The following is a 10,714-nucleotide window of genomic DNA, read 5'->3' as shown; positions in this document are numbered from 1 at the left end:
ACATGTCGTCTACTGTCACTGCATATGATTCTGTCACCTTTGAAAGAATGGTGGAGAAAAAGAGGCAATTTGGAGGCCCTTGCACAAACTGGCTTTATTCTACCTAAGTTGCCCTCCCTCCAGTGTGTACTCCGAAAGAGTGTTTAGTGCGGCCGCTCACCTTGTCAGCAATCGGCGTACAAGGTTACTTCCAGAAAATGTGGAGAAGATGATGATCATCAAAATTAATTATAATCAATTCCTCCGTGGAGACATTCACCAGCAATTGCCTCCAGAAAGTACACAGGGATCTGAGATGGTGGATTCCAGTGGGGACGAATTAATAATCTGTGAGGAGGGGGATGTACACAGTGAAAGGGGTGAGGAATCGGAGGATGATGAGGTGGACATCTTGCCTCTGTAGAGCCAGTTTGTGCAAGGAGAGATTGATTGATTCTTTTTTGGTGGGGGCCCAAACCAACCAGTCATTTCAGTCAGTCGTGTGGCAGACCCTGTCGCTGAAATGATGGGTTCGTCAATGTTTTTCTTTTCAATCTAAACCCCTGCAGTTTTCTGTAAGCATCTGCTTCGCTATGATGATCAACAAGTCACAAGGGAAAACACTCAGGGCTGGAGGCGTAGATCTTAGGACCAGCTGCTACAAGCATGGCAGAGGTGTCACTATCACTGGTGACACCCAGAGAGGCGGCGAGGGAGATTGTAATGCAGTGCGCGCAGATAAGCAGCGCAATGGTAAAAAGGAGGCATGGTCTCATAGGTAGGGGCGTGGCCTGAATCACCATTTTGTTGCTGCAGGTATCCCGGGGGTTGGGGGCTGTACCCGGGGACTAGTGTGTGAGTGGTGCTGGCTCCTGCACAGTGACAGAAACTGGGTATTGCACGTAATGTCACAGTGAAACACCCATATTCTGTCACTGAAGAAGAGCCGGCACTTTTGTGTCACCCCACTTGGCGGGTGACACTCGGGTGTGTGCCGCAACCCCGTTGTGATGCCACTGACCCATGGGAAGCTTTACGTGGCTTACCCATGTGTTAGTAGCCCCAAGCATCTTTTGTGTTAGTCCCTGAAGAAAAACTTCAAATATTGTTTACAATTTTGTAATCAATGGCCTAATTCAGTAAGGATTGCAAATTCTGCTAAGTAACAGAATTTGCAATCCTTTGGTTCGCATGCTGGGGCCACCCATCACAGGGCATGGCCACCCAGCATGCCGCCTCCCTTCTTGACCACGCTGAAATTGCAGTCTCAGTGCAGTTCAGCGTGATCATAAAAAATGGGTTAGCCTCCTGTTGGTGCAGACTGTACGTGTGCGCAGGAAGCCGCCACCATTTTTGTGATCGCAACGGCTGCATGTGATGTCATGCAGCCGCTCTGACCACGCCTCCTGTTTCTCCGTTGAAGCCCTGCCCCCGCACCGCTCCATCTCCGACTTTGAAATGGAGTGTTGCTGACCCCCCCCCCCGCACCGATTGACAGTAACAGAAAATGCAGGCGCATGCGTATGCTCTTAGCAATTTTTGCAGTTGGATTGCTTATTGTGATTGCAATCCAACCTGAATCAGGCTCTATTACCTATCACAATGCACTGCAGGTAGTATAAAATGGGGTTAATATAGGAGAAAACCCCCCAGAGCTGTGCTCCTTAACTGTCCCTGGTGGCTAGTGGAGCGGCTGCCCAGTAATCAGTGTCCACGCCAGTGCGCACACGGCCCGCCCCCTACAGCCATGCTGGATCACGGTATAGTGTGGGCACAGAAGCCCCTTACCTCCCTTTCATCAGCGGCCTCGTGATCCCGGAGGGCGGTGTGTGTGTGACTGACCTTAGGAAGAAACCGGAGCCTCCGCTGCAGTGACCCAGCAACCAGGGCACGGGAGAATACTGCGCCGCTGGGAGTGATGGAGCTGCAGTAAAGATGTCTATTAGACCTAGCCTGCTGCAGCCCTTGTACATTCTTATAAAAAAAGTTCTTCTTTTCTTGTCAAAATTAATAGCTAAGTATAGGCTGCCTGAGGCAGCCCCCTGTTAAGTGTCCTGCTACTGAAGGCACCAACTACAAACTTAGCTCCCTGTTCATGGAAGCGAGGTTATAGAGCAGGGGGCGCTGAGCATCTTGGGAACAGTCAAAAGCTTTGAGCCTGTTGGTGCCTCAGATCAAGATCCTACTCTACACCACAATGTGAATCCTTGTGGAGTCCAGTGTACCCCACAGAAGAAATGAATGTGTCACACCCATTGGCAGCAACATTAGAATAGCTGCTGATGGGCACAATTGAGAAAGGAAGGGGGGAAAACATTTGAATCCAGCACATATATGTAATTTGAATATGTAATTTGTACCTTCCTACTTTAAAATGTAATGGATGAACCTCACCCTGTGAGAACTATCTTCATGATCAAGAGATCTCATATGCAAGATAAGTATGTGTTGGCAGAGGCGCTCACTGGGCAGAGATGCTGATCGCATCTCTGGCATGTGCCGGTGCACTGCGGCACCAGCACACACACACACACACACACACACACACACTTCAGACCTGATCTCCTGTTGTGTGAATATGCACAGCAGAGATCAGGTCTGAATACAGCTGTCAGTAAGGCAGGGATCTGCTGCTGCCAGTGAGGCAGGGATGTGCTGCTGTCAGTGAAGCAGTGATCTGCTGCTGCCAGTGAGGCAGGGATCTGCTGCTGCCAGTGAGGCAGGGATGTGCTGCTATAAGTGAGGCAGGTATGTGCTGCTGTCAATGAGGCAGGGATGTGCTGCTGTCAGTGAAGCAGGGATGTGCTGCTGTCAGCAAGGCAGTGATCTGCTGCCGACTATCTCCCTATCACCCCTGCCTGAGTCACACACTTTCCCTGTCACCCCTGCCCCAGTTACCCACTATCTCCCAGTCACCGCTGCCTCAGTTAACCACTATACCTGCGACCCCTGCCTCAGTCACCCACTATACCAGTCACCCCTGCTTTAGTCACCCACTATCTCTGTCACCCCTGCCTCAGTCAACCACTATCTCCATATCACCCCTACCTCAGTCACCCGCTATCCCTGTCACCTCTGCCTCAGTCACCCACTGTCACCCTATCACCCCTGCCTCAGTCACCCACTATCCCTGTCACCCCTGCCTCAGTCTCCTACTGTCCCTGTCACCCCTGCCACAGTCATCCACTATATCCCTATCACCCCTGCCTTAGTCACTGACTATCTCCCAGTCACCCCGGCCTCAGTCACCCACTATCTCCCAGTCATACATGCTTCAGTCACCCACTATCTCCCAGTCATCCCTGCCTCAGTCACCTACTGACACCAGTGCAGACATTTCTGCTGCGGCCTCTCCACTCTCCAGCGTGAACGTACTGACGACTGAGGAAATCCGCTTCCCAGTTGAGGACTCCGGGAATGAACACTGCCGATATTGCTGGCAGATGACGTTCTACCCAACTGAGGATTTTTGATACTTCCAGCTTTGCCATGCAATTTCGAGTGCCGCCTTGATGATTTGTGTACACTACAGTGCAGTGGTGGGATTCAAATAAATTAACAACCGGTTCTATGTCCTAATGACCATTTTAAGTATACCAAAAGACATACCTAAAGGTAGTTTAATAATTCACGTATTTAATACTCCAATAAGAACAATAAAAGAGGTACACAAAAGTAGATGAAAAGAGGGACTACATACATACCCCCCCAGCCAGTCGCCCTTACCACAGGACAGGTCCTGCACTTGATTCCTCGATGCAGCTGCACGCTGGTGGTAGGTGGTGATAGGTGAGTGACCGCTCCGCTCCTGAAAATGGTGCCTCATAGGAACGGGCATTCCGGAACCAGTGGTGGAGCCCTCTGTCACCCCTGCTTAACCTGAGCTGCCGTCCGCACACCCGCCCCCCCGCACAGACCGCAACAGGGCCTTGTGTCTGTGTAGCACTGCAGAGTTCCTCCGCGCCCGGTCCACCCTCTCTCAGCGTCTGGACATGCTTACTGCGCATGTCAGGACTCCAGGGAGAGGAGGAGTCAGCAGGACAGGGCCGGGCGCAGAGGAACTCTGCAGTGGTACACAAACAATGACGCTCGGCCCTGTTGCGGTCACCGGTCTGTGCTGGCGGGCTGGTGTGCGGGCGGCAGCTCAGGCTAGGATAGAGGGCTTCCGGTGCAAATATATCCCTGGCAGTGCTCATTAGCAAACGGTTCTCAGAACTGTACCTAATATTAGGTATCAGTTCTATGGAACCGGTGCGAACCGGCTGAATCCCACCACTGCTACCGTGGTGTCGTTGTCCGATTGTACTTGAACAGGCCTGTTCTGTACTAGAGGCAGGGCCAGTGTCAATGAATTGAACACTGCCCGCAATTCCAGAATGTTTATCGGGAGGAGAGATTCCTCCCTGGTCCACCGATGGTGAAGGGTCGTTATCACGGCCATGACCTTGGTGAATTTCCGAGGTGCCGTGGCCAAACCAGAAGGCAGGACCTGAAATCCAAAAACTAACCAGGCACAACACTGCTTAGCTTCCAACATCAGATGAGATTGGACATATCCAGTGTGATGCGGCTGTAGATGATGTTTGCTGTTTCTAACTTCTACTTCTAACTACTGGTACATCAATGAATAAGTTTCAAAATATAATGCATCAAGAGAACGGTGTTGGTAGTATAAAACTACCTACAGCACCTGGTATTCCCAGGTGGTCTCACATCCAAGAACAAACCAGGCCTAAAATCAGGTGATATTGGGCATATACAGTGTGGTGTGGCTGTAGATGAGCTTAGTGGTTTCTGTTAGAGTTCTTCTACTTCTAACTACTCGTACATAAATGAGTAAGCAGCCGATTTATTAAACCTGGTGAAATGATAATTTGCATGGTGATAAAGTACCAGCCAATCAGCTCCTAATTGCCATGTCACAGGCTGGGTTTGAAAAATGACAGTTAGGAGCTGACTGGCTGGTACTTTATCACATTGCACTTTATCAGTTCACCAGGCTTAATAGATCTGCCCCAATGTTTCAAAATGGAATGTATCAAGAGAACGGTGTTAGTATTGTAAAAATACACACAGCTCCTGGTATTTCCTTGTGGTCTCCCATCCAAGTACTAAAACCAGGACCAACACTGCTCAGCTTCCATGATCAGGAGAGATTGGGCAAATCCAGTGTGCTGTGGCTGTAGATGAGCTGGTGGTTTCTGTTACAGCTCTTCTACTTCTAACTTCTGGTACATAAAAGAATACATGTAAAAATTAAATGTACCAAGAAAATGGTGTTGGTAGTTTAAAAACACCTAAAGAATCTGATACTACCAAGCAGTCTCCCATCCATGTATTAACAAAGTCCAATACTGCTTTGCTTCAAAAATCAAATGAGATTGGGCATATCCAGTGTGGTGTGGCTTTAGATAAGCTTTGTGGTTTCTGTTAGAGCTCTTCTACTTCTAACTACTGGTACATTAACGAATATGTATAACAGGCATGTCCAAACTGCGGCCCTCCAGCTGTTGAGAAACTACTCATCCCAGCATGCCCTGACGCAGCTTTAGCATTCCCTGACAGCAAAACTGTGTCTGGGCATGCTGGGATATGTAGTTTCACAACAGCTGGAGGGCCGCAGTTTGGACATGCCTGATGTATAAGGTTGTAGTTTATCCAATATGCCTTTACTACCTTACCTTTCAACCCCCCCTCCCTCCCCTCTTCTCCTTATAACTTCCTTAGTTCTCTCCTCCTCGTGTGTGCGTTATTTGTTTTCTCATACGTCCTAGAGGATGCTGGGGTCACATTAAGAACCATGGGGTATAGACGGGATCCGCAGGAGACATGGGCACTTTAAGACTTTCAAAGGGTGTGAACTGTCTCCTCCCTCTATGCCCCTCCTCCAGACTCCAGTTTTAGTATTGTGCGCAGTGATACTGGATGCACTACAGAGGAGCTCTACTGAGTTTCTCTGAAAAGACTAGTTAGTTTTTTTTATTTTCAGGGAGGCTGCTGGCAACAGTCTCCCTGCTTCGTTGGACTTAGGGGAGAGAAGTATGACCAACTTCTAGTGAGTTCAATGGCTCTGCTTCAGGCTGACAGGACACCATTAGCTCCTGAGGGTGCTGATCGCTGGGTACGCCTAGATGCACACTCCCGCAGCCTGCCGTCACCCCCTTACAGAGCCAGAAGACAGGTGAGTAGCAGAAGAACAGAAGACTTCTTCTTCAGTGACGGCATTCTGAGGTACCGAGCAGCGAGCGGAACGCTGCGCGCCATGCTCACACACAAACACAGGCACTGCAGGGTGCAGGGCACGGGGGGGGGGGGCACCCTGGGCAGCATAAATTCCTCACAAAAGGCTGGAAAAAGTGGACATTAGTGCCTGGGCACTGTCCTTACCCCAATAGCGTAATTAATTATTTCTGAGCGGGACAGATACGCGCCATTACAGCGGCGGGGCTTCTTCCTCACCTCACCAGAACATCTTTAGAGCATTACAAGTCTATCACTATAGAGTTTATTATTTCCCAGACTGTGTACTTTTGGCGCTGGATTGTGAGCTGAAAAATCCTCTGTGTCCCTCTGACAGATTTACTGACGGTCTGTCCCCCATAAGCCGGTGTGTCTGTGGGTACTTGGTATATGTGTGTCAACATGTCGGTGGCTGAATGTTTTTCCCAAGAGGAAACTATATTAGGAAAGCAGACATATGATGGTGGCCCTGTTGGCACCACCAATAACTGACTGGGTAAATGTTTCAGTAATATCAGAGTAAGGTTGGATAAATCTGTGTCCCAGACACAGACGTAGAGAATAGATGTGATATTCATGGCTATGTTTCTTTTCCCTCAGGCCCCGCTGGGTCGCAAAAATGTTATTTTGCCCAGTTACTACACACTGATACTGACACGGATACTGATACTTATGTCGACCATAATGTTTCCTGATTAGATCCAATATTGGCAAGGAGCATTCAGTACATGATTGTGGATATTAAGGACATATTAAAATCACTGAAGACCCTGCTGTTCCTGACAAAGGGGTCTATATGTATGTATATATAGATATATAATGAAAGCTGATGTAACGTTCCTCCATCTCTGTTTGAGAAAGTCTGGGCCAGCTCGACAAGATGGTTTCAAATCCCCAAAAGGATTCTGGTTGTTTATTCATTTCCCGCCGCGGACAGAATAAAGTGGGAGTCACCCCCTGTTCTGCACGGGGCCCTGTCACAAATCCAGCGGATCGTATGCAGGAAGCTACATTATTTCTAGTTATGTAACCACGGGTACATTACTTAGACCTGCCATTACATGTGCATGGGTGAGTAGTAGTATTCAAGAATTGGTCGAATACCTTGTCATCCGATATAGATACCCTGGAGAGATGGGATACTCCTTACGTTGTATCATATCAAGGACACTGCAGCATACTTACGTGAGACTGCAAGGGATATAGGACTCTTGAGTTCACGGGCCAATTTCATGGCAGTGTCGAATAGGAGGGCATTGTGGATTCACCAAGAGAATGCTGATGCTGACTCCAAGAAGAAAGGGAGTCTCTTCCCTATGAAGGTGAAGCCTTGTTTGGTGACTGCCTAGTTAATTTGATCTCGGCAGCTCCCGCAGGTAAGTCAACCTTCTTGCCCTATGTTCCCTCCCAACGGATGAAGACGCATCATTCTCTGATGCAGTCATTTCGGCCCAATAGATATGCAAGAAGTTAAGATTCCCCTTTCTTTGCAGGTAGAGGAAGGAGAAGAGAGAAGAGGTCTGCATCCTCTTCAAGATCGCAGGAGCAGAGATCATCCTCTGCTTCTGCCAAATCCACTGCATGACGCTGGGGCTCTCTTGCAGGAGCCCGCACCAGTGGGGGCACGTCTAAAACTCTTCAGTCAGTTCTGGATTCATTCGGACATGGACTCGTGTGTTTTACAAATAGTGTCCCAAGGGTACAAACTGGGGTTTCAAGATGTTCCCCCTCACCGATTGTTCAAACATTAAGTTACTGTGCTATTCCTGGGTTATATAGCGCTGGGGTATGTGCTGGCATACTCTCTCTCTGTCTCTCCAAAGGGCCTTGTGGGGAAATTGTCTTCAGTATTGGCAAGGAAAAGCTGTCTTGTACCTTTGCATTTTTCTCCCAAACGAAGGACACTAGAAAGAAAATTTTAAAGCCTCCTGTTAGGCCATCATCTACACGACATAGCCCTGAATTTTCCAATGCGTAGCTCTTTGCAAAAGAGAGATATTGGCAAGGAAAAGCTGTCTTGTACCTTTGCATTTTTCTCCCAAACGAAGGACACTAGAAAGAGAATTTTAAAGCCTCCTGTTAGGCCATCATCTACACGACATAGCCCTGAATTTTCCAATGCGCAGCTCTTTGCAAAAGAGAGATATTGGCAAGGAAAAGCTGTCTTGTACCATTGCATTTTTCTCCCAAACGAAGGACACTAGAAAGAAAATTTTAAAGCCTCCTGTTAGGCCATCATCTACACGACATAGCCCTGAATTTTCCAATGCGCAGCTCTTTGCAAAAGAGAGATATTGGCAAGGAAAAGCTGTCTTGTACCTTTGCATTTTTCTCCCAAACGAAGGACACTAGAAAGAAAATTTTAAAGCCTCCTGTTAGGCCATCATCTACACGACATAGCCCTGAATTTTCCAATGCGCAGCTCTTTGCAAAAGAGAGATATTGGCAAGGAAAAGCTGTCTTGTACCATTGCATTTTTCTCCCAAACGAAGGACACTAGAAAGAAAATTTTAAAGCCTCCTGTTAGGCCATCATCTACACGACATAGCCCTAAATTTTCCAATGCGTAGCTCTTTGCAAAAGAGAGATATTGGCAAGGAAAAGCTGTCTTGTACCTTTGCATTTTTCTCCCAAACGAAGGACACTAGAAAGAAAATTTTAAAGCCTCCTGTTAGGCCATCATCTACACGACATAGCCCTGAATTTTCCAATGCGCAGCTCTTTGCAAAAGAGAGATATTGGCAAGGAAAAGCTGTCTTGTACCTTTGCATTTTTCTCCCAAACGAAGGTCACTAGAAAGAAAATTTTAAAGCCTCCTGTTAGGCCATCATCTACACGACATAGCCCTGAATTTTCCAATGCGTAGCTCTTTGCAAAAGAGAGATATTGGCAAGGAAAAGCTGTCTTGTACCTTTGCATTTTTCTCCCAAACGAAGGACACTAGAAAGAAAATTTTAAAGCCTCCTGTTAGGCCATCATCTACACGACATAGCCCTGAATTTTCCAATGCGCAGCTCTTTGCAAAAGAGAGATATTGGCAAGGAAAAGCTGTCTTGTACCATTGCATTTTTCTCCCAAACGAAGGACACTAGAAAGAAAATTTTAAAGCCTCCTGTTAGGCCATCATCTACACGACATAGCCCTGAATTTTCCAATGCGCAGCTCTTTGCAAAAGAGAGATATTGGCAAGGAAAAGCTGTCTTGTACCTTTGCATTTTTCTCCCAAACGAAGGTCACTAGAAAGAAAATTTTAAAGCCTCCTGTTAGGCCATCATCTACACGACATAGCCCTGAATTTTCCAATGCGTAGCTCTTTGCAAAAGAGAGATATTGGCAAGGAAAAGCTGTCTTGTACCTTTGCATTTTTCTCCCAAACGAAGGACACTAGAAAGAAAATTTTAAAGCCTCCTGTTAGGCCATCATCTACACGACATAGCCCTGAATTTTCCAATGCGCAGCTCTTTGCAAAAGAGAGATATTGGCAAGGAAAAGCTGTCTTGTACCTTTGCATTTTTCTCCCAAACGAAGGACACTAGAAAGAAAATTTTAAAGCCTCCTGTTAGGCCATCATCTACACGACATAGCCCTGAATTTTCCAATACTTGACTGCATAATTTGTGTTTCCCCTGGTCGGCTCTCATATAATTCAGATCTCTTTGTCTCAGGTCTCTCTCCAGCCTAGTTTGCTGTCTGTTTCCACTTCTCTTTTCTTGAGCCGCTCCCTTCTATGCCCTTGCGCACTATCCTGACTTCTCCCGTCTGCTTACTTTGTGCCTTCCAACGCACAATGCGAACTACAGGTAGTGCTGCAGGGCCCACACCCTTTTATTTGCCTTACAGAGCAGCTCTGGAGCTGTTACAGTGCCCAGCTGCTGCAAGAAATCAGCTTGAATGCTTCAGGGGCTGGGGCATAGCCAACATGAGCCCCACACCGAATGAGGGTGCAGGTGTTTAATGCGAACTAGGGGTCATCCAAGCGCCGCAAAAGGCCGCCATGCCCTGCACGCCCCTTTTCTCTTTTCATATGCAGATGAGGGTTGAAGCCAACTTTGACCCACTGCTTGGATGACATCACCATATGCAAATCCATCTGCTGCAGGCCTTCCCCCAGGAATGCTTGTACTAGTTGTTGCATTTGGTTTGTTGTTTGGGGGTGCTTCAGTATTAGGCAGCCTTCTGCCCTCCCATGTTCATCTGAAAATATGTGTTCTCCCTGCAGTTGTTGTCCCCAGATGAGAGTTCCCTTGTGCTGCCTCAGTTGAATCTCCTTTACTTGACAGAGATGTGCCTGAGCAGCGGCCCTCCCCAGCCCTATCCCAAATCATACTTATTTTGCATAGGAGATACCATGGTCATGAAGATTGTTCTCCCAGGGTGAGGTTCATTCATTGCATTCTGGGTATGCTGACCCCTGTGATTTCCCCAAATGTGGGAAACTCGACTGCATTATTTGTGGTAGAGGGGGACTATGTTTGTGCTTTCCTCTGGTCAGCTC

The 10,714-nt window shown here is 47.7% G+C and overlaps 1 non-coding gene across 1 annotated transcript; it reads left to right on the top strand.

The window, feature by feature from the left end:
- The first annotated feature begins 10,542 nt into the window (after positions 1-10,542).
- Positions 10,543-10,706, top strand: LOC135040517 (U1 spliceosomal RNA). The gene has a single exon (XR_010234411.1). It is a non-coding gene; the product is annotated as a U1 spliceosomal RNA (small nuclear RNA).
- Positions 10,707-10,714: the final 8 nt, after the last annotated feature.

Source organism: Pseudophryne corroboree, unplaced genomic scaffold, assembly GCF_028390025.1.
Source record: "Pseudophryne corroboree isolate aPseCor3 unplaced genomic scaffold, aPseCor3.hap2 scaffold_743, whole genome shotgun sequence".
Classification (NCBI taxonomy): Eukaryota; Metazoa; Chordata; class Amphibia; order Anura; family Myobatrachidae; genus Pseudophryne; species Pseudophryne corroboree.
This window is presented reverse-complemented; position numbering and strand designations above follow the sequence as displayed.